Source organism: Apium graveolens, unplaced genomic scaffold (assembly GCF_009905375.1).
Source record: "Apium graveolens cultivar Ventura unplaced genomic scaffold, ASM990537v1 ctg3150, whole genome shotgun sequence".
NCBI classification, from domain to species: Eukaryota; Viridiplantae; Streptophyta; class Magnoliopsida; order Apiales; family Apiaceae; genus Apium; species Apium graveolens.
In genome coordinates this window covers 30,348-54,985 of record NW_027417960.1, presented here as the reverse complement: position 1 = coordinate 54,985, position 24,638 = coordinate 30,348, and the positions used below count along the sequence as shown (strand labels likewise).

General features: G+C 34.9%; 1 non-coding gene across 1 annotated transcript; it reads right to left on the bottom strand.

Moving 5' to 3' along the window:
* Window positions 1–1,980: 1,980 nt before the first annotated feature.
* Window positions 1,981–2,087, bottom strand: LOC141700971 (small nucleolar RNA R71). Its single transcript, XR_012566615.1, has one exon. It is a non-coding gene; the product is annotated as a small nucleolar RNA R71 (small nucleolar RNA).
* Between the last annotated feature and the right edge of the window lie 22,551 nt (window positions 2,088–24,638).

Here is a 24,638-nt window from a genome sequence, read left to right as displayed (position 1 = left end):
ACAATCTTAAAATTGGTGTTTTGGACTCAAGTTGTTGGTATTTTGATGTGTTTTTGTGTTATTGCATTTCAGGTATCAGTTATATGAAGAAAAGAGCTTTTAAAGGAAATATGATAAAAAGTTATCAGATTTGGAAGCCAAGGCCATTGTCAAGTTGTAGAGAATATCGTTAGCTTCGCGTGGACAGTTGAATCGCCTAATTCTGACGAGTAGAACTCAAGTTATGGTCAAAACAAGATTCATCAGAAATTTTCCCAGACAGGAGCTGAGCGCCCGCCTAGGAGAGCTGAGCGGTCGTCCAGGAGTTGAGCGCCCGCCCAGGAGAGCTGAGCGGCCCGCCCAAGGCGTGGCTGGTCGCTGATTTCGCTGAAAAAGCCTTTTTTGAGTAGAATTTGACAATTTTAAGGGTCCAGGTCCACTAGGGGCGTATATATACTTAAAAAAGGGTTTTCATCATCCAGAAAGATTGGGATACCAAGGAGAAGACCTAGAAGCACAGAACAACTCCGAAAAAGAAGATCTTGTTTTCAACTTGTGATTCTTTGAATTAGTTGTAACTTTGGGATGCTCGTTTTCGTTCTTGTTGAACCTAGATCTCATTTATTCGTACTTTGATTATTATTCAGTTTATTAATACCTTGTTTATACCATGCTTTCATTGGAAACCGATGGTGATGATGAATTCACTTATGGGCTAATCGTTATCATGGAGTTCTAGCGGATTTACTTATGGATTTCAATAGTTAATTGTTTCGATATCTTGGTGTGTGGTGATTTTATGATATCCTGGTGTTGGTTGTGCTTATTCATCTTATGTGCGTAGCTAACATATAAGATAGCGTGTTAATCTCTATTGAAGCGACAGTGAATATAGAGGTTTAGAACTTGCCATGCTAGCATAGGTTCATGTATTGTATGCATGATTAGTGGGTACCTCTAACCGTTTTACTTGCCCTATGTAATCATTATGGATAACTTGTGCTTAAACCGTTATGTTGTCAAATTCTATAGACATATAGAGTCTCAATATAATTGGTACCTATTCAGCTTCTATCTCTTTTGTGGATTTCTGGTCGAATGGTACTCGTGCAACGAAAGTTGGTGTTTATCAGTTTCGTGTTATCTGATTAGTGTCATCACCATCACATGCTAAGGTTAAGAATAATAAGGCTATTGAATGAAGTATTTAATGAAGTTAGAATCCCATGTTTGTCATATATAGTAATTCAACCTCAATTATCTTAGTTAATATTATTTAGTATAATCTCTTAGTTTAATAAAAACCCAATTTGTTATTTGTCTTAGCATTGAGCGATAACCATACATTGTTGCATAGGTACATAAATTGAACTTAACCTAAACCAGTCTCTGTGGAAACGAATCTGATTTATATCTTATACTCCTTGTGAATGTGAATACTTGCGTGAATATTAGCGCGTGTTTTCTCCCTAACAAGTTTTTGGTGCCGCTGTCGGGGACTCGGTGTTAATTTTTAGTTTATGTGCTTGTCATCAGTGGTCGTTAAAGTTCACTGACTAGGATTCTTTTACTTTCACGGTTTATTTGTTTGTGTTTCAGGTACTCATTACAATAGAAGATCCAGCAGCACGAACGAAAGCCTTGATGGATTTTTCTCAACCCAAGATCAATGACATTCAATCTAGCATTATCCGGCCGGCTATCACAGCTAATACCTTTGAGATCAAGCCTGGCATAATTCAATGGGTACAGACTTCAGTCCAGTTTGAGGGTTCTCCAATGGAAGATCCAAATACGCACATTAGGGATTTTATAGAGATCTGCGACACCTTCAGGTTTAATGGTGTTTTTGAAGATATTGTAAAGCTGAGACTGTTCCCATTCTCTCTGAGGGAGATGGCTAAGAGCTGGTTACACTCTCTACCAGCTGGTTCGATTACTACTTGGGAAGATCTTTCTTAGAAGTTTCTTACTAAATTCTTCCATATGGCGAAGATAGCTGCAATCAGGAATGCTCTTACTCAATTTGCGCAGCAATCAGGAGAATCTTTATATGAAGCTTGGGAGCGCTACAAGAAGATACTTAGGAAGTGTCCTCATCATGGAATGCCTGATTGGATGATCATCAATTATTTTTACAATAGGTTGGGAGCACAGTCCAGACCCATGCTCGATGCAGAAGTAGGTGGAGCATTATGAACAAAGAGCTATGAGGAAGCTTATGATCTAATTGAACTGATGGTTGCTAATGAATATCAGTATCCAGCCCAGAGATTTCCACAGGCAAGGTAGCAGGAGTTCTTGAAGTGGATACAGCTACGGCTATCACTGCTCAACTGAAGGCATTATCTATGAAGATCAATTCTCTGGCTAACTTTGGTGTTAAGCAGATAACTAGTGTTTGTGGGTTGTGTGTAGGTCCGCATGCGACAGAGCAATGCGATATATCTTGTGACTCAGCTCAGTTTGTGAGCAACTTTCAGAGATCGCAGCAGCCAGTTCCTGCTACTTATTATCCTGACAACTGGAATCATCCTAACTTCAGCTGGAACAATAATCAGAATGTGATGCAACAGCCGTTCCAGCAGTTTGGAGCAAAACAATTTAACCCTCCTGGTTTTCAGCAACAATTTACACCAAAACAACTCCAAATTCAACAACAAAATCATGATGCAGGTCTATCTTCGAACGAAAAATCTGAATTGGAGGAGTTGAGGTTTATATGCAAAAACCAGGCTCTTATATGCCAAAGCTAGGCTATTTCTATCAAGACTCTGGAGAACCAAATAGGGCAAATTGCTAATGCCTTATTAAATCGCCCCTCAGGAATGCTTCCTAGTGATACAGAAACAAATCCAGGCAAGAGGGAAGTTGAAGAACAGGTGAACGCCATCACCTTGATGTCTAGAAAGGTCGCAAGCCCCAACATTCAGCAAGACGAAGAGCCTGAAAAGTCTCAAGTTCCAGAATCTGAAGTTTTGGCTGAAGAAGAAGTACAAAAGGAAGCAGAGGTGGAACCAAGGAAGACTACTGTGGAACATACTCCTCATGAGGGTAATACAGGGGAGAAACAGATCTATCCTCCACCTCCTTTTCCTAAGAGGCTGCAGAAGAAAAAGCAAGATAAGCAGTTTGAGAAGTTTTTGGAGGTGTTCAAGAAACTTCATATCAACATACCTTTCGCTGAAGCTCTTGAACAGATGCCTAGCTATGCGAGGTTTATGAAAGGTATTCTCTCTCGAAAAGTGAAGCTCGATGACTTAGAGACCGTTGCTCTAACGGAGGAATGCAGTGTTGTGCTACAACAGAAGTTGCCTCCGAAGCTTAAAGATCCGGGAAGCTTCACTATTCCTTGCACCATCGGAAACTTATCGTTCGACAAGTGTTTATGTGATTTAGGAGCTAGCATCAATTTGATGCCCTTATCTATCTTCAAGAAACTTGGATTGCCTGATCCAAAACCAACATACATGTCATTGCAACTAGCTGACCGTTCCATCGCTTATCCACGAGGTATAGTGGAGGATGTCTTGGTCAAGGTGGATAAACTCTTCTTCCCTGCTGACTTTGTAATTCTTGATTTCGAGGAGGATAAGAAGATTCCCATTATCTTGGGGAGACCATTCTTAGCTACTGGCCGAACTATAATCTATGTGCAAAAAGGAGAGCTTTCTATAAAGGTTCACGATCAAAAGGTCACTTTTAATGTGTTCAAGGAAATAAAGTTACCCACAGCTAAAGAGGAGTGCTTTAAAGTAGAGCAATTGCAGGTTTTGAATGCACCTCCGTGGATGAGGAAGTTGGATATGCCATTCGATTCTTTTGGGTTAGCAGAGCTGAAAATTTCTCAAGAGCGTTTTGAACCATTTATTCAAGAAGCTCCCACACTTAAGCCCAACCGAAAGCCAGATCAATTGAGTTATTCAGTCTTAGGTGCACCCCATGATAAGGGGTTGGGATATATTTTTGATGATGTAGAGAGTGGCTGGACGGATCTTCCAGTGCCTACAGAGGGTTCTTCTCATGCGCCACAGACAGTTGATAGGACTGGTGTTGGTGATGAACAGTACAGGCGAGTGACTAGGCGTATGGAGGCCATGCACGACATTCACCATCGTTTTGCTGAAGATTTGACACACGCTTTCGATACTGTTATTCGAGACACTGGTGGCGAGGTTGATTGGCCACCTGATCCTCCACCTGACGAGGGTGACTCTCCCGCTAATTAGGTATGCCTGAAATCCTTATTATTACCTTCAATGAGGACATTGAAAATTTTAAGTTTGGGGGTGATAATGTAAGGATTAGTAGTGTGTGTCCATATAGATTCATATAGATTCATGTTGCATGTTTAGTTGTAGTTCATTCATATTTTTGCATGATTATTCATTTAGGACATATTTGTTTGTTTTTATGTGATTTCATATAGTTACATTTGCATGCATATTTAGCATGATCCCTTAAGATGAACTATGATATTTGATAAGTTGATGTTGATTTTAATGTGGTGATGATGAATAGAGGGATATTTAAGTCTTAATGAATTGATTTGCATGCCAGAAACAAATATTTTCACAAGTCTTATAGGGTTGCTTTTGATCTAGATCATTATCATACTTGTTTGTTGTTGAGATTTAATCACTTGGTTATATTTAGAATTTGTGATATTCTCGTAATGACGTAAAAACACTAATTTTTTTATTTAGAGAAAAACTTGGATTTCATTGCTAGTTGTTGTAAGGCTAGGCGTCAAATGGCTAGTAGCCGGCTCATATTTTTATGAGTAGTCTAGGGTTGAATGAGATGGAGCGAAACGCACTCATTCAGAAATTATTGAACAAAAAAGAAAAGAGAAAAAAAGAAAAAAAGTATGTGTTTACTGCATAATTGATCAAGAGTGAGCTCTTTAATAATCGAGTTATTAAGTTCTAGGGGACTTTGTGCCTAGTAACCTAAGGTTTTTATAGTCTGGGATCCGCTAACCTAGCGCTCGCTACATGGGTATTATTGCATAAGTCTTTTGGGACCTCATTCATTGCTCGGTCAAATAGGCATATTTGTTATGTGATCAATAATAGTGTGAATCCTTGTATAACTCTAGTATAAAGAAGGTGTTGTGAGTCATAATGCATTTATTGTCTATTCTATTTATAAACTTTTGATTATTTCGATGATAGATAAGTTATGGTTATTGATCTAGTATCGAGAGTATATCTGTTAAGCATCCACACACGCACGTTTTTGGTTTGTGAGTTGGTTTATGGAATTTATTCAAACTTTGTTTCAAGTTATTGCATTCTTAGAGGCATTGGCATATTCATTTGGTTATGGTTATTCTGAGGGGATCGATTGCATTATCATTTAGTTGCATTCACGTAATTGCATTCATGCATTAGGTTTGTTTTGTAGTTTTGAGTCTGTTTATGCTTGAGGACAAGCGTCGATTCAAGTTTGGGGGTGTGATAAGTGGATTTTATATCCACTTGGAACGCTTTATTACAAGCGTAAATTGGTGTTTTGGACTCAAGTTATTGGTATTTTGATGTGTTTTTGTGTCATTGCATTTCAGGTATCAGTTATATGAAGAAAAGAGCTTTTAAAAGAAATATGATTGTTAGTCCCTTAACAATATAACAAGAATTACAGAAGGGGGTTGAATGGAATTCTTGAAACTTTTTCTTAATTAAAAAAATGTTCTAACTCGAATATATATATAAGTGTGAATTGATTAGCACAATGCGGAATAGTTACTTAAATGAATCAAAATACAAGTAATTAAAAACAAGAGTCTTTAAAAACTTTCTGGTGGATTTGAATGATTCCACCAGAGATATATATTATATATCGGGAGAACACTGTGTGCAAAAAGCTCACAGCTGCTTACAAATATTGAACAACTAAGAATGTAGAGAAATGCTAAGAATTCTGCTTACAAATGTTTCTCTGCTTGTGTCTCTTAGATAGTTCCTTAGTTGCTACTTCTTGGTTTATATATCACCAAGATTACAAAGTAATTAGACAGGATAATAAAATAAAAACTATCTAGTCTATTACAATGCTACTTCATTACTCTATTCCAATATCTTTGAATATCTTCATAATAGCATGAAAATGGCAATGCTTCTTTGTTCTCGAAAACCCAATTGAATAGGCTACCACATTACACGGCGTTGTCGGACTCAGTTATCCTATGTTGGCCAAAAACAATTACACGGCGTGGTCATTAAAAATGAAGGTATTCATGCGGGCACAAGGTGTCTGGGAAGCTAAACCGTATACACTTATGTGTCCAGCCAAAGGACCGCTCCCATAACTAACGATAAGTACATGGGTTTTCATATTCAACAAGAGCATAGCCACCATACAGGACCATAGGCTCGAATACCAAGTGGTGTCGGATGGGCAAATAGGAGATATGGTGGACTTGATGAATCTTATGGGAATCAAGCTATATATGTTGCAGTTGAATATTGGCTTAGGAGAGCTAAAATCTTTTGGTGGCGAGGTGGCAGATTCATGGGACATAACTATGATGATTAACCAGCTTTGTTATAGACAGAGGTAGCGTGCCAGACGGGAAAATAAGACATGCCAGCCAGGCAAACAAAAGGCCAGACGGGCTATGTTGAAGTGCCAAACGGGCAGAAAAGTTGAAAGCCACACAGGCTAAGTTAAAAGCCATATGGGTTGCTAGTATTTGTTAGGGAAAACTTAGATTAAGGGGGAGATTGTTGGGATTTTAATCTAAATTATATGTTTTATTTATTTGAATAAGTCAAATAAGTAGCAGTAGGATTAGTACGTGTATTAGTAGTGGAAGTTGTAGTCAGTTAGGTTTATTAGCGGAGAAATAATAAGAAGGAGTTGCTGGTTTAATGCTACAACTTGTTATTTTAGTTCTATTTAAACTATTACCTGTAATCTTTTATTTGATGAGGAGAATATACAAGTTTATTTTTTCCGGTGAACACCAAATATACATGTACATATATAAGTTCTAGTTTTATATCTCTACAACAATATCGTTGTGAGCCACAAAACTTTTGGAATTTAAATTGTTAGCAGAACTTAAACGGGATCATTCAAAAATTCCTCAAGATAAAAGTAGGGGTTTAGGGTGCGTGCGTATTGTTTTTTGGTATACCCAGGGTCAGGAGTTAGCAACTTGCAGCATGTATGTAAAAACCTACGTTTTCTTCAAAAAAATCCAACTTTCTTGTATATTCACATACAATTACTACAGAAAATATAGAGATGTCAGAGACGGATGCACCTTGTACTAAGCCTGAGCTCGAGATCACAACCATTCTCATCTTCACTACCCACACTAATTACCTGAATCTCAATCAATAGAAACTTATTAGAATACATATGTTACATTTTTGTATCTTTATGAGAATCTATGATACAAACATCGGTAATTAATTAAAATAGGGCATACCTTTCCTCTTTGAGGAAAATAGAATCCGTAAGGATTTGAAAATTCTAGGCTGGTAGTATGCGAGGATGAGAATGATGATGAACCAGGCATTAATTGTCAGGTTAGATCCTCCTGCTGTAAAAAGAACAAGGACAGCATAGATACGTTTCAACTTACATCTAAATGGGAATTTTCATCCAAATTGCAAAATAATAATGTACCATAGACGTCAGAGACGGGTTGTTCTTCATTCCACCTCATGTACATTGTTCCACAAAATTAAAAATTATTTTGTAATTTTAAATGCTAATACTTTTCACATACCCTTGATAAGAAAAATAATATCAATATTTATACAACGAATTATACAATAGACATTCAGGTTTCATAAGGACGCACCTTGTACTAAGCCTAAGCTCGAGATCACAACCATTCTCATCTTCACTAACCACACTAATTACCTGAATCTCAATCAATAAAAAATTATAAATTGTAAGTTTTTAATTGTAAGGTCGAATCCTCCTGCTATAAAACGAACAAGGACAATATGGATACATTTCAACTTACATCTAAATGGGAATTTTCATCCAAATTATAAAATAATAATGTACTATAGAAACATACATTTCTGCCTGAAAAGTGATGATGAAATCCATGAGCATCTGTCAAAGGTTGTACTATAGTACGAGGTAGTGAACAGAATTAGGGGGAAGACAAGTAAGGAGAGCTTTCCATTCTCATACTCTTCTGCAAAAACAAGGACAAGAATGCTGGTGGTACCCTACTATGCTCCTAGCAAAACAAAAGCATATATATAATCAGATTCAAGAACAGTAAATTGATTTCGTAAAAAAAATTCATTAATAAGCCAAGCTAGCAATATTATGTTCAATTGGAATATTTGATTTAGTTTATTAATTTATAATACTAAATTATTGACTATTGTTAAGATATTATGTTGGAATTATTTTCATATTTCTCTAAACTTTACACAAATAAAATATGTAAGTTGAATAAGTCTCAACCAATGGAGACAACTTAGGAAGTATTGAATTATCAGGGAGAAATTGTAGGAAGTAGTTTTTGTGATTGATTTTCTTGTTATTTGTTTTCTTGATTTCTGGCATATGATGTAATCTTGTTTTTCAATATAAGGTTGTAAACACTCGGAGAGGATTGAGAACTGTAATATACAGACTTTATATTCTCCAAAATCAGTTTCATATATATCTTATTCGCTACATTTTGGTATCAGAGCTAAGGAGTTAAGGCCATTTTATGCCTAAAATTCAACCCAAAAACACAAAGATCATAATGGAGATGACCAAAACGAAGGAAAGAGCAGTTGGTATGTACTATCTGATAGTAACACGAAGCAACTATACAGTATGGTCTCTAAAGATGAAGGTGTTCATGAAGGCGCAAGGAGTATGGGGTGCGATTGAACAGATTGGCTCCGACACAACCGTGGTGGACAAAACGGTGTAGATGGCCCTAGCAGTAATTTATTAGGGCATGTCGGAGGACATATTATTGACCATTGTTGATAAAGAAATGGCCAAAGAGGTCTGGGACGCGATCAAAACACTGCGTATGAGTGAAGAGCGGGTAAAGAAGGAAAAAGTGCAAAAGTTGAAGGAGAGTTTGAATCTCTGGTCATGAAAGAAACTGACCAGGGGGATGACTTTTATATGAAGCTGATTGCAATTGTGACCAACATAAGGGTTCGTGGAGAAAAAGTGGAGAAAGCAACCGACCACTTTTGACCATTACAAAACCCAGAAAACCGACCGTCAATAGACATAACCGACCACCTTCTTCATAAAACCGACCGTCTTCTTTAGAGGGTGGTCGGTTTTAGGACGGTCGGTTATGACATTTAAGTTAGCCTCTGAAATAAAACCGACCGATGTGCACACTTTGACCACGGTCGGTTATGAGTTCCAGTTAACTTTTTAAAAATAGACATAAGCGACCACCTACGGTCGGTTATGACTCAGTGACGTGGAAACACGTGTTGCCACGTGTACACAGTGACCCCATATTTGAATAAAATGCCCACGCACATAACCGACCAACGTAGTGGACGGTTATAAGGGTTAAACCCGACCAAAAGTCTTAACCGACCAGCCTAAAACTGACCATGTCCTGTGGTCGGTTATGACTATTTTAACCGACCGTGTTGCCTGTTAACCGACCGTTTATGAAGGTCGGTTTTGTCCTGTTTTCTTGTAGTGTAAAACATGTTTCTAAGATATTTAGACAGTAAAATAAGCATAAGTGTATAGATATATAGTTCCTGTAATTATATGATGAAAGCTGCTCCAAGTTATTCATGTTCAAAGCCTGTCTGATAATTATGTACAACATATTTAGAAGGTAAAGTAGATATATTTTATATTGTTAGGTGTACTTTTATTATAAGAATAAATATGATGGAGTGAATTATGTATACATCAATATTTAGTGTACAACTATATTTGTTTTGCGTCCCTCTCTACACCTTTAACCTAAAGTTGTCTAAGTGCACCAAATTTTAGTGCCAATTATTAAATATTTTATAATTTTTACAAATTATAGAGAATAATATTTAAAGTTTATTTTATATTTGAACTAATTAAATGATTTAAAATAAAGCTTTGTGTGATGTAATTGGGCTACTAATTATAGGGTATTAGTCGACATACTATCTACTCCTCCATTTCCATCCCTCCTAGTGACACATAGCTAGGTCATCTCTATTTGTGTATTTGTGTATGTATTCATATTTATGATCATATTTATGGTCATGAAATCAGGTATGAATTGAAATCATTTCAAATGGCCACACACATATTATAATTTTTTATTAAAATCATGTTTTTTTGTGCTACTATGTATACATGTGCATGAATTTTTTATTTTTTGACCGTATATATATTTTTTTGATTCCAAAGTTAATGTGTTGTTGATGTAGGTGCCAACATGAACTCTATTTTGGTGCTTAATGGCACAAATTTTAAAGAGATGTGAAATGAAGTTCTATTTGTTCTAGGATGCATGAATTTAGACTATATTATAAGGAAAGAGCAATATACCTCTTTTATAGATGAAAGTTCTATTACCGTTATATTCAACTTTGAGAATTGGCAACATTCTACTAGCTTAAGTTTAATGATTATAAAACCAAGCATTCATGAAGAATTCTGGGCCGGGGCACTATTTCTGAGGAGGCGTATAAAATATCTATAAAAGATTTTCTTGATAAGCTTGAAAAGCATTTTACAAAAAACGAAAAGGATGAGACAAGTAAGTTAATTTTAGCTGATCTTGTTTATACAAGATAAATAAGGTTATGGAGATGATTAACATTACTTCAAAACTTAAAGCACTAAATTTTGACTTGTCTGATGACTTACTTGTGAGTTTGGTACCCATCTCTCATAGTGTGGTCAAATAATTGACCTAATCATTGTTTAAAAAATCATATCAGCTACCTAGATCTATTTTTAGGTTTATAGTTCAAAGCTAATTTAATTTAACTAAAGATCAGGATGATTGAATTTTGTTGGTCAAATTTAAATGTATGTCTTGCACTGAATAAACTAATAAAGAGAAACTAAGAAATACATACATTTGAGATATAAGACACTAGTATTATATACATTTGAGGAAAACAGGTAGGGCAGTTAGCACACCTACTTGTTAAAACTTATGGTTAGTTTTGGATTAGCATAACCATTATTTAATAATAATATAAGAAGGAAGGAATATAGGTACCACTAACATATATAAGGGACAATTTAGTATGCTTAGCTTTATGCTGCAATATTGTTGTGAGCCACAAAACTTTTGGAATTTAAATTGTTAGCAAAACTTAAACCGAATCATTCAAAAAGTCTACAAGTAGATCTATTTCTAGTCTTTTTGTTCTAACCTAATTTAACTAAAGATCAAAGTGAAATTCCAAGCTCCTGGTCTATTTCTTGGCAGCTACTTGATCGGAATGCGGCACTTCTGGAATCAGTCCGTGCTTTCTTGTCCATATGTCCTCCTCCCTGTAATATTAAAGATAAAAGTAGGGGTTTAGGGTGCGTGCGTATTGTTTTTTGGTATACTAAGGGTCAGGAGTTAGCAGCTTGCAGCATGTATGTGAAAACCTATGTTTTCTTCAAAAAAACTCCAACTTTCTTGTATATTCACATACAATTACTACAGAAAATACAGACCTCGGCTTCTTGGCCTACAAGAAGTTTAGTGGGGAGGGAAGTTTGGATGTCAGAGACGGATTGGCTTTCAGTCCACCTGCTGTACATTGTTCCACAAAATTAAAAATTATTTTGTAATTTGAACTGCTCATACTTTTCACATACACTTGATAAGAAAAAATTTTATCAATGTTTTACAAGGAATTATACAACAATATTCAGGTTTCAGAAGGAGGCACCTTGTACTAAGGCTGAGCTCGAGATCACAACCATTCTCATCTTCACTACCCACACTAATTACCTGAATCTCAATCAATAAAAACTTATTAGAATACATATGTTACATTTGTAATTGATTAAAATTTGGCATACCTTTCCTCTTTGAGGAAAATAGAATCCGTAAGGATTTGAAAATTCTAGGCTGGTAGTATGCGAGGATGAGGATGATGATGAACCAGGCATTAATTGTAAGGTTAGATCCTCCTGCTGTAAAAAGAACAAGGACAGCATTTCAACTTACATTTAAATGGGAATTTTCATCCAAATTGCAAAATAATAATGTACCATAGAAACGTACATTTCTGCCTGGAAATTGATGAAGAAATCCATGAGCATCTGTCAAAGGTTGTACTATAGTAGGAGGTAATGAACAGAATAAGGGAGAAGACAAGTAAGGAGAGCTTTCCATTCTCATAATCTCCTCCAAAAACAGGCACAAGAATGCTGGTGGTACCCTACTATGCTCCTGGCAAAACAACAGCATATATAATCAGATTCAAGAACAGTAAATTTTGATTTCGTAAATAAAATGTCATTAATTACCTGCACTTGGCCGGCCAAAGTGACAGGGTACATAGGGTTATGATTCACAACACTGGGTACCCTATCACTATTAGTACCAATTTGACTTGTAAATCTTCTCCAAAATTCATTTGGACTTGTCCACTCCCTTATAATTGAGGATGAGCTGCCACTTGCTCCACTGCCTGCTTGAAATTTTGGCTCCCCCACAAAGTCTGTAGCTGCCATGTTTACCTCTTTCTTAGCTGAAACTTATATTTGCTTGAAATTTTGCTTGAAATTTTGGCTCCCCAAGAAATTTTATGTGCTTCACTAATAAGCGTCTATATATATATATACAGCGATTTGATTGACAAGGTAGCAATTTTGTACACAATTGGAATATTTGATTTATATATTAATTTAATAATACGATATTATTCATTATTGTTAAGATATTGTACTTTTGGATGCTTATATTTAGAGGATTTGTTTTACCAAGAAAGCAATATTGATTCTTTGTAAAAGAAAATAAAAATATAATTATTTCTAAATTACCAAAATAATGAATAGTTTCTTTTTCAATCTAACTGCTCAAGATTTATTACTATATGAAATTCAATAAAAAATATATGAGATGTATATTATAATCTTAGAGCTTAAACGGTAAAGTCCTCATACATGTTTTGTATTTAGAATTTTAAAATGTAGATAAAGTTCTTTTTCAAAAGTGTTTAAATATTAATATAATCATAAAACAAATTATTAACATATTATTTACTATTTTGTTTGGTTCCAATATTTTAAAATTTATATATATTGTAAAAGTTATTATCAGTATCGCTTGTATGGTATTTTTGAAATGTCTCTTTTCCTATTATCTATAGCTTAAAATTCATGCTAAATTATGATGTCACAATATATTAATTTTAATATTTTTACCTATGTTCTAAATAGTTGAAAAAAAAATTAACTTATAGGTTCGAATCCCACCGGAGGAGAATTTATGATTATGCCTCCTGAGCCATCGCTTAAATGTGGTTTACCATGTTCACGGGTTTGCAGGTTATTGTGTGAGTCCGTAGAGTATACTCATTGCGCACCCGAAAGATAGCGCGTGCGGGTTACCTACGATAAAAAAAGAATAACTTACTGTAATTTCTAAAAATCTAAAGGCTAAATTTGGCTAAATTTAATGCATTCTCATAATGGGTCACTCAATTATTTTGTCTTATATATATATTTATATATATATTAGTGTATACATCATGATACCAATACTATTTGCAAATAAAATATGAATTTTCAAACTCAAATGCAATGGAGTAATCGAGGCTGATAATTAGAATAATTATAGTAGGTTGGTTAATGTATATCATTCCATAATGATAATATGTCAGTACGAGTGTCTTGGCCTCCAAAATTCACTTGGAATCGTCACAATCTTTTTTTTGTGGGTGAACTTTTTTGCGAATGAGAGGCCAATTAAGCCATTTAACAATAATCCAAAAAATATATTCTATCGAGAAGTTGATAAACCAAGTCGAGAAGTACAAAACATAAGTATATTGAGAAGTTCATAAATAAACATATGAGGCCATGTCTAAAAACTTTATCATGGAGTCACCATATAGCAAAGGCATAAGGTCATGAACTCAAATAGAATAAACTACAACAAATCTATGTAGTGAAGTCTAAATAATGATGGCAAAATTGGGAACTCACAAATGCTATATAGAGGAATATCCTCATATATCGTAAAATAAAATCCAAAATATAAATTCAAGTGTATCATGAAGTAACTCAGATCCGACCTAACTTTTCCGGTTCTTTCGATAATAATTACCAAATTTTTTGGCTTGGTCCAATACGAGCCCACCTATCCTTCCTATTAAATAACTACTAAAATTTGTTGTTATCATGCATAATAGAATTGCATATGAATAATATAAACATGAAGTTAAACATGAAGTACACGTTGGCTGAGTTCTCATTTTCGTAATAAGCAACTTTGAAAACCCTTGTAAATTGTCAAATTAAGGTATTGCATCAATATGGATCATATAATATATTAGGTATTGGATCAAAGAAATTATGGAGGAAATCGGGTTTCCGAAGCCTTTGAAAGATAAGGTTATTCTCTTTACAAAAAACTCAGAGAGGGAAAGAAAAGTCCACGGACCACCTAATTATGGAAATACTTTTCAAGATATAGTTATCGATATAAAGTTCTCTATAAGTTCAAATTTTAGACTTGTCAATAACTCAGAACTGAAACTATTTAATTCAATAAATTATTTCGGTGAAATACTTTTAATATAAAATTCATTCTAATTTTATGTTGAATTTTTTATTATTAATTGGAATAATTTAGTCCAATAGGGATAAACCGGGTATTTGTACAACATATTGATAAGTCACCTTCTACTTCTCGATAAGAGTCAATAAAGTGACCTGAGTGCTTTGTGAAATTTGATTCAACACAAGTACCTGAGGGCTTTATGAAATTTGATTCACTTTCATTGATTCAACACAAGTACTTGCATGCATTGTGAAATTTATGGATGATTCTTAACTTGCAGGGGAACTAACAGCAAACCCTGTGTTTTACTTGGATGTGTTGAATGAGTTCTGGAACAGTGTTGTAATTTCCTCTCATGGAGATGACAATCAAGTGATGACACTGGTGGTGAACTACAAAATCAAAGGGGTTAGAGTGGAATTCAATATTGTTGATCTCAAAAAGGCACTAGGAATCCCAATAGAGAAGATGGGTGTAGCCTCTACCTCTAAATAAATTTCAAAGTTTATGGACTTCATTCATTATGCATACAAGATAGACTTGGCCAGGCTCAATAAGATATATATAAAAAAAGAACGATCATTTGTGTTTGACACAATGATTAGAGTCTTCACATGTAGGAAGACAGGCTTTGATGGCATCTCAAATGTGGTTCAGAAGCTTGTCAACTCTATGGCTTATGACAAGCACATTGATGTGGGAAGCCTCATTCTGAGAGAGCTAAGCACAAGGCTCACACTTCCTTTGGTAAGTAAAGGTAAAGAAATTTGTTTCTCTATATTTATTATTTCTGCTTTAAATTATAAAGTGCATGACATACACTTGACTGAAGGAATAGATATTAATGAAATAGGCATGTGTAAACAAGTGTCCAAAATATTATTTGGATCACTTAACACAAAGAATCAGGTAAAGGTAAGTTTGAATTTCACCAACTTTATGTTGGAAAAATTTAATACTTACCCTTATCCCATGCCTGACATGAGAAGCACTGCAACTTCTAGTTCAGCTATGGGACCTGGTCCTGCGGCAACACAAATGCAGGAACACCCTCAGATGTCTACTACAGATGCATCTATTCCTTCACAACCATTATCTGGAAGTCAAGAAACAGCTTCATCCTCTCAAAATGATAGTTAGTAAAAAGAAGAGAAAAAACACACCTTATTAGTGGTTAATGAGAGTGGTGAGGACCAAACAAAAACTTAGTCACCTTTGGTCACTAAAATAAATAAGCAAAAGAAAGTTGAGTTCACCAGTCAAAAAGACACCTATGCATCTTCTCAAAAAGATGCAGTTGTAACACATGGGCATAAATAGACTCTAGTGGAACCTTCTTAAAAATATGTCACTATTAAAATAAGTATTATCCCCAATGTATCTAGTAAAGAGTTTGCACCACCTCTTGAGCACTCTCGAGAGAGTGAAAGAAGTCAAATGGTTAGCACACACCTAGAAAGCACATCTATTGAAACTCCCTCATAGTTTTTTGAAAAAAATAAAGTTTTAGAGATGTCTTTATATTGAAAGTGTTATATATTTAATAATTAAAATATATTGACATGTTAAAGAATTTTTTGTTCACACTTGATTTGCAAATAAAGGTGCAAAAGTGCTTAAAGTCGATCATTGAAAAATGACTCGTGGTTATGGCACTTGAGATATGGTCATCTTGGATTTTATGACCTAAAATTATTGTCGAAGTTAAAGTTGTGAATGGTTTGTAAAAAATCAACAAATCACAAAATTTATGTGAAGCTTGTTTTAAGGGAAAGCAACACATACAAATTATTCCAGTTAGAAACTATTGGAGAGCCAGGGAACCATTCGAGATATTTCACACATATATTGCTGGTCCATTTGATGTTACATCTCCTGGCATTAAGATGTTAATTCTGCTGCAATTCGAGACTCTTGTGTCATACTAGGGAGTCTGTTTAATGGTAAACATGAAGATGATTATGAAGAGGAGCCGTTACAGTTAGTCATTTGACTCAATCAGAAAGTGGGAGGAGCAGTGCGTATAGCAGCACCACTGCAACTAATTCTGATAGAAGCAATAGTCAGAGGCCCAAAATATTTGGCTTGTTCAATAAAATATGTGATGAAACTCAAGAAGTGGAGGAAGAAAATGAAGTTTTGTTGTTATCAACCGTGGACGACTCTACACACTATGAAGAAGCAGCAACAACAAAAGTATGGGAATTGGCTCTGAAGACTGAGATAGACTCTATTGTGAAAAACAACGCATGGAAATTGGTAGAGCTACCGAAAGGGCAAATGGAAGTGGGTTTACAAACTGAAATATGATTCATATGGTGAAATTGTCAAGTATAAATCAAACCTCGCTGCTAAGCCGTATGTTCAGCAACAAGGCATCAATTTTGATGAGGTCTTCGTGCCTGTAACACATCTCAAAATCGTAAGGCTGTAATTGGCTCTTGCTACAAAAAAAGGGTGGGAAGTACACCACCTGGACATTAAGTCTGCTTTTCTAGAATGGGGAATTGAAGAAATAGTTTATGTGTCGCAGCCTGAAGGGTTTGTCAAGAAAGACATAAAGCACTTGTTGTATAAATTAGTAAAATCACTTTATGCCTTTTGATCAACCCCTCGTTCTTAGTACTCGAGGTTGAGCATGTATTTTAAGGTCTTGGGATTTGGAAAATACCCATATGAACTTGTCGTCTACACCAAACATGAAGGAGAAGAAATAATAATAATTGGAATTTACGTAGATGACTTGTTAATCACATGTACGAGCACATTAGTCATTAACGGGTTTAAAAGGTGGATGAATGCAGAGTATGATATTAGTGACATAAGAAAGCTGGCCTAAATCTGGGTATTGAGGTAAATCATAAGAGTGAGTTTATTGAGCTGAATCAGGTTTCCTATGCTAGAAAATTACTTGAAAGAGTAATAATGATCGAGTGCAACGCAAAAAAGTACCGACTGGAAATCAAGATGCAGCTGAGTAGAGATGAAAAGTCAAACCAGTGAATCTAACTCTATACAAAAGTTTGGTGGGATAATTTAGTACAAGAATTGGCATTGTTAGTAGGTTCACCGAACGTCCCATGGTATTACATCAAAATGCTATTAATGAGAATCCAGTATTTCACGCATGTAGTAAACACTGATCGCGAGGAAATTGTACTTGTACATATGAGGACGGAGGCGCGATGTGCAGATGTCTTAACAAAGACAATGTTTAGAATGATCTTTTTTGTAAATTGGTTTTCCTATAATGACTCAATTAATGAAAAGATAGGATATAGCTTACTCTGATTCCAATTGACGCGGCAAGAAAACATAGGAGAAGTAAATGTTAAACCGCGCAATGACTCTTATACGAGAAATTCTTTAAAACCTTCAATCCACAAGTTAAACTTTGAATTTAGAAGCGTTTCTTGAATCCAAAGGAAAGATAAGAGAAAAACTATCACTGTTTTAGTGTCAATAAAAGATTTTGCATACATTACATTATAAGATTATTCACGTAGGGATAGAAAACATTAAAACAAAAGAAAAATAAATCTTAATTAAAATTGAATAATAATTAAAGATTGCATGATCATGCAGTATTTTAGCACATTTTTCTATCATCTAGAATAATTTCTCGTGTAAAATCCCAATTTGACATTATCATGCATCCAATATTGTGATGATGTCATGACACATAATCGTGCAGTACTTAGCTTAATCATGCCCTTGTTATTCTGTGTCTCATTTCACTCTCCTTATGCAACAAAAATCCTCCTATATCAATATGACAATCAACCAAAATAAATTGGATAGAAGCTTTAGAGGGAACTTGGTGGAATGTTAACACGAATGTAACCACTGACCAAACCGTGAAGAGCCCAAACCTCTGACAAAATAATGGCTCTCAAACAAATAATGAAACTAATAGCAATAGATATAACTTTTTCATCTAAAATGGGGACGCCATGAGTTTCCAAAATACTTTATGATTATCCGAGACAATGGTTTAATCAGTATTGCAATTTTTTTTGACTTTCAAGGCACATTATAAAATCAAAAAGTTTCCCTCCAATCTTTTCTTTGTATTGAAATTTTCAAAATTTAGTAATATTTTTAAAAATAGATGCACCATTTCAGCTATTATATATATTTGTTAGTATTAGTTGTTATAATGATGTAATCATCAGGCACGCCAATCAGGGCATTTTCAAGCTAGTAAAATGACAAACTGCTATCAAATTTCTAAAGTCAAGTGTAGGGTTTTCATCAATTACATGTTAAAAGAATTCTTTGATTTCTCAATAAAATAAGAAAGATAATCCAAGCTACATATATGGTGTATCAAATAATATCTGGTATTGGCTATATATCCCCACATTTCTCATTGTTGCATATATCATTTCCTCTGGTATAATTCATCTCGTCTTATTTTCTCCACAACACAAAAAATTGTAGTTAGTTAACAAAATCGATAGACATGCTCAAGGGGAGAGATGCAGTGGCGGTTCAAACTCTAAAAGAGTGAGGTTTGAGAATTACTCAGTTAGAGCAGCTCCCAATTCTGAGGCAAATGGTCCCTATGTACCAGCTGTTGGATGTATGAATCTGATAGAAAACAAATATGAAAATGAATAATGCAAAAGTGTATTTGATTACTAATATGGAAAAACCTTACAATTGATACTTCTGCAATATGAGAATATAATAATTACATATAGACTGTCTAACTGATGAGCTACAAACCAGTACATCTGATCCTAAATTATCTCTCTCTTATTTCATTCCTAAACACACGCAATAACAGCTATGACCAGTTCTGCAATACAACGTTCAATAAGGCAACGTTGATTTATTCAATAATAAAATCAAATCACCCAAATAACTATGTTAAGATTAATAGGCCCAACATGATCCCCCCTTAATCTAAACATTCCCCAGATTCCTGACTCCCAGCAACTTCTGTATTTTCTCGAACTTTGATATTTCCAACGCCTTAGTTAGTATATCAGCACTTTGTTCATTTGTACGAACATGTTTAATAACAATGAGACCTTTCTCAATGTAGTCACGAATACAATGATAGTGCAAGTCAATGTGTTTACTACGTCCATGGAACACCGGATTGCGAGCTAAATCCACAGCAGACCTATTGTCGATGTACAGAGTGACTGAAACAGACTTGATACCCATAATGTGACTCAGAACTCGTTGCAACCAATTTTCCTGGCAGGCAGCGGCCGTTGCTGCCACAAATTCAACCTCACATGAAGAAAGTGCAACACACCGCTGTTTTTGAGAGACCCATGTAATCAAGTTCTCGTCAAGGTAAAATGACATCCCTCCCGTGCTCTTTCGATCATCCACACGACCTGCTAGGTCACTATCAAAGAAACCAGATAGAATATAATTTCCTTGCCCTTTCATATAAACCAATCCATACTGCAGTGTTCCTTTCAAATATCGACATTTTCTGTTGACAACATTCATATGCATCTGTTTAGGCCTCTCCATATATCTGCAAACAATTCCTACTGAGTAGGCGATGTGAGGCCTCGTATGTACTAAATATCTCAGTCCACTTATGATACTCTTAAAATGCGTTGAGTTCACAGGTTCACCTGTACTATCAGAAATCATTAAATTCTTTGGAACAAAATTCACCCCCGCGATCGGTCCTCAAAACTTGTATGCCATGTTGTGCACCATTCTGAACAAGCATTTTAAATTTCTTAAAACAATTCAAAGCCTCATCTTTAGTTCTAAGAAGGTAAACTCACATCATACGACTGTAATCATCAACTAGGAGTATAAAATAATGCTTTCCTCCTGGAGTGGAAGGAGATATAGGACCAAACAAATCCAAATGAATTAATTCTAAAGCAGACTTTGCAGAGAAAAGAGACTGAGTTGGAAATGGCTTACGTGTTTGTTTTGACATAAGACATCCTTCACAGATATCCTTTGGTTGAAATTTACATCAACTACATCGCCTTGAAATTTACATGTCCGAGTCGTTTGTGCCATAACCACGTTTCCTCTTCACTCTTCGTTAATAGACAATAATGCTCTACTTCTTGAATATGAATCTTATAAAGTCGATTTACAGATCTTTGGACTTGTATAAGCATTCTTCCACAGCTGTCATAAACCCACAAATTTTCCCCATTCATGACTACTCGATTTCCTTTTTCTGATAATTGGCCCAGACTTATGATATTGCTTCGAAGTGTGGGTATATAGTAGACTCCATTTAAGACTTTGGTTTCCCCATTCTTGCACATAATCCTGATTGAACCTTTCCCTTCAATTTTCACCAAGGAGTCATCACCAAACTTTACCTCCCCTTTCACTGTTTTGTCTAGTTTTTCGAACTTCTCTCGATGGCATGTCATATGATTGATGTCCCCGTTGTCAAGATACCATATATTATCATCTCTCTCCTTAATGGTATTTGTAGTTTTCCCTTCAATAACAACAGTCACATCCTTCTTAACATTATCGCACATAGCCATCAAGAGTGTGGGTTCTTCGTCATTTACCTCAGCCAAGTTTGCCTTTCCTCTTTGTTGTCTATTTTTTCTTGGCTTGCGGCACTCGTTTGCAAAGTGACTGTAGGCAGCACAATTAAAACACTTTACTTGGCTCCTGTTACGAACCATACGATTCTCTCTCACGTGATAGTCACCCCCACTGCCTTGGGCATCTTTCCTTGATCTCTTCATCCATTCTTCTCGTGTGAGAAGAAGTTTACCGTCATTACGTTCCCTCTTAAGCCATTCATCCTCTGTTAACAAGAGTTGTTGTTCATCACTGTTCTCCGTTTGTCCATTCAAACATTCCTCATGAGCCTTGAGTTAGCCAATAATCTCCTCTACGGACATGGTATCCAAATTCCCAAACTTTTCGATTGAAGACGCAATTTGAAGGAATTTAGTTGGGACAGCCCTTAGTAGCATTTTAACGATATACTCCTCATCAATTGTTTCCCCTAACGCCCTGATATTTGTAACCAAGCCGTTTAGTCTCATACAGAAATCATCTAACTGCTCCGTAGCTTACATTTTCAGTGACTCGAACTCTGATTTCAGGGTTTGAGCTTTAGCTTTTTTCACCTTATCCGCACTCAGACATAGCGTCTTAATTTCCCCCCAAGCCTCCTTGGATGTTTTTTTCTCTGCTATTGTTAACAACATATCATCTGCGATACCTTGGTAAATAATGGCCAATGCTCGCTTGTCCATCTTCTCATCTACTGTAGTTTTCGGATCTTTAGGTTCTATTGCCTCCCAAACCCCTTGAGCCTGCATAAAAACTTTCATCATTATGGCCCAAGGGGTATAATTTGTTTTCGATAGCATTGGATAGCTTAGACCAAACGACCCCTCCTTGTTCTTGTTTGTCTCTATTCGTTGTTAACTTTGGATGCACTTCACAGGTGTTTAATTTGCTCTGATACCAGATCATAGAAAAGAATATGAAAATGAACAATGCAAAAGTGTATTTGACTACTGATATGGAAAAACCTTAAAATTGATACTTCTGCAATATGAGAATATAACTATTACATATAGATTGTCTAACTGATGAGCTACAAACCAGTACATCTGATCCTAATTTATCTCTCTCTTATTTCATTCCTAAACACACGCAATAACAGCTATGACCAGTTCTGCAATATAACGTTCAATAAGGCAACGTTGATTTATTCAATAATAAAATCAAATCACCCAAATAACTATATTTAGATTAATAGGTCTAACAGAATCTTCCTCCCTTTTGCTTCATTTATTATTATCCTACAAAAGAACCTCTTTTGTTGGATGTAAGAAAAAAAGTTTTTGGTGTTTTTTGAGGGACTATTCTAAAAAAAACTCTAAATATTATATTATGAAATTAATATATGAAATCAGATATTCTACTTGTGCACAATATTTATGCCAGTTATAAAATCAAAAAAATCAATACTAATGTTTCACATCAAATTTCTATCCATCATAAAACTCACATCCTCTAATTTTCTAGGAAATAAAATTATCATCTACCAAAGAGGTACTCATGGACGGTAAAAACTTTGTTGGGGAGGCTAATTTTGGAGAAGGAAATGGAGGAAGTGGCTCAATAAGTGGAGAACTCCAAGGCCATGTTTGTTTCATGGGATTATAATCCCGGGATAATAATCCGGGGATAACTAATCCCATCAAAATTAGTCCTATGGATTAAATAATCCTATCCTAAGTTTGTTTGAAAGGATTAAGTGTAGGATTGGAATATAATCCTTTAAAACTTTATCCTATGTTTGTTTTGTGGGATAATACTTCGGAGTGTAATATAGTCTCTTAAATTTTCCAATCCTATGTTTGTTTCATATGGGATAACAATGAGGGGGATTATAATCTTTTAAAAAATGACTTGTAGGAGGGGATAAAACAATACGTCCTCCCACCAAGCATTAGATGGGATTATAATCATAAGTTAGCTTATTAATAACGGTTTTGGACTGTTATATTAAAGATCTATGACAACAGTGCAATTTAAGAACTGTTATCTACCTGAATAAGAGGATGCCACAGAGACAAGTCTTTCAAAAATCTGCTATAATCGTTGTTCTACATGTTGTCTAACAACAGTTATTCGTGAAAAAAAAAAAATTCCGTCGTCTCCTAATTTGGGGCAACGGATTTTTGGTCGACCGTTGTTTCATAGGTGTTGTGTGATTGCAAATTTCTTGTAGTGCAACTACTACTATATATATTCGACATAAGCTTTCTTAATCAATCACTTAGTAGCGCTATGTCTATCTAAAATGTTATGGAGGTAATTTCAATTGCTTCCATAAAATGTAGTTTTTAAAAGCTCTTACTGAATGATACACTTCACGCTCTTTAACGCTTGAAAATATTGAAAAACATATTTTCAATTATATAGACTGTAAATCTGATTGTTTGGTTGATAAAAAACTTGATTATATGTCTCAATGCAGTACATTCCTTTTTGTAATACCAAGAGCCATAGAAATGAACTGGTCGGATACTGTCCATAGGATCCCTATTATGTCCATTATGTTTGGTGAGATGGATAACCTCCTTGCATAACCCAAGATTTGAATCTTAAACAATAGGGATTCAATTGATAAAATCGGATCACTATACAAACTTGAAATTGGATACAATTATTATTTTTAAATTGCATACACTTATACACTTAAAGTACTGTTATGCAAGCTATTCATCTGCAAGTGAAGTTCTCTTAAAATGCCCTATTTTAGTGGAATACCCCACAGAAAAGTAATTAAACAAAATTTTAAACTTTGACATCGAATTTCATATTTTACCCAAACTTCCGACGATTTATCAGTATTAATTTATTTTAAATTATACCACATAACTATATATTCTTTATTCATTTATGATTAGACAACGAAAATTTGGTCGAATTTAGCAAAATTCGATAAAATTTGTTTGTCAAATTTAATGGCTTTTCTTGCACTAAAACTACTAAAATAAAACTGATAAATAAATTTAGTTGATGAATATAGGTAAAGTAGTTAGCGAACCTACTTGTAAAAATTAAATTTGAGTTTGCATTAGCATAACCATAATCTAATACTCCCTCTATCCCAAAATAAGTGTCGCTTTGATTTTTGACACGTTTTTTAAGGTACTAAAAAAAGATATTTGCATATATTTTTTTCAAAAAAAAAAATTCTTGAATTAAAATTTTACATTTATATTTTTATTGAGAAAAGAAAATTTATAAAAAAATATATACAAGTACCTTTTTTTAACACCTCAAAATACTGTCAAAAGTGAAAACGACACTTATTTTTTGGGAGGGAGGGAGTAATTACACACAAATAGGAATGAATTTAGTTAACCTCCTTGAGTCGGTCTGAATTGAGTAATTACACACAAATAGAAATATGCTACATATTGGTATTGATATGAGCTAATGTTTGCAAAAACATGTGAAATCTAGAAATGGT